The sequence below is a fragment of the Phoenix dactylifera genome, unplaced genomic scaffold (assembly GCF_009389715.1).
Source record: "Phoenix dactylifera cultivar Barhee BC4 unplaced genomic scaffold, palm_55x_up_171113_PBpolish2nd_filt_p 000281F, whole genome shotgun sequence".
In the NCBI taxonomy this organism is placed as follows: Eukaryota; Viridiplantae; Streptophyta; class Magnoliopsida; order Arecales; family Arecaceae; genus Phoenix; species Phoenix dactylifera.
The window spans coordinates 465292-465794 of record NW_024067765.1 but is presented as its reverse complement, the minus strand read 5'-3'; the positions used below and the strand labels follow the sequence as shown (position 1 = coordinate 465794).

Here is a 503-nt window from a genome sequence, read left to right as displayed (position 1 = left end):
GAATGCTAGTAGGCTTAGGCAAAGGTTTATTCACTCTATCCCCTGTATCCCATAATTGTGCAGTCTCCGCGAGAGAGTCTAAATAGTTCCATGCCTCATCGGGTTGCTTTTCTAAAAATAGATCATTGCACATAGTCTCTATAAATTGTTTTAACTGTGGAGACAACTCTTCGTAAAAGAAACTAATGGTTCTCCATGTTTCAAACCCATGATGAGGACAAGAGAGAAGCAAATCTTTAAATCTCTCCCAGCTTTCATAAAATGTTTCATGGTCTTTTTGTTGGAAGTTACTAATGTGCCGTTTCAAAAAGTTAGTCCTTTGTGCGGGAAAGAATTTTTTCAAGAATTCTCTTTGCATATCATGCCATGTTCCTAGCGATCTAGGTCTTAAGGAGTTCAGCCATGTTTTGGCTTTATCCTTTAAGGAAAAAGGGAACAAGGTCAATTTAAGGACATCTTCCGATACATTTGGCACTCTAAATGTGATGCTAATTTCTTCAAAA

General features: G+C 37.6%; 1 pseudogene; it reads left to right on the top strand.

The window, feature by feature from the left end:
- The first annotated feature begins 203 nt into the window (after positions 1-203).
- Positions 204-303, top strand: LOC120105422 (annotated as a pseudogene).
- Positions 304-503: the final 200 nt, after the last annotated feature.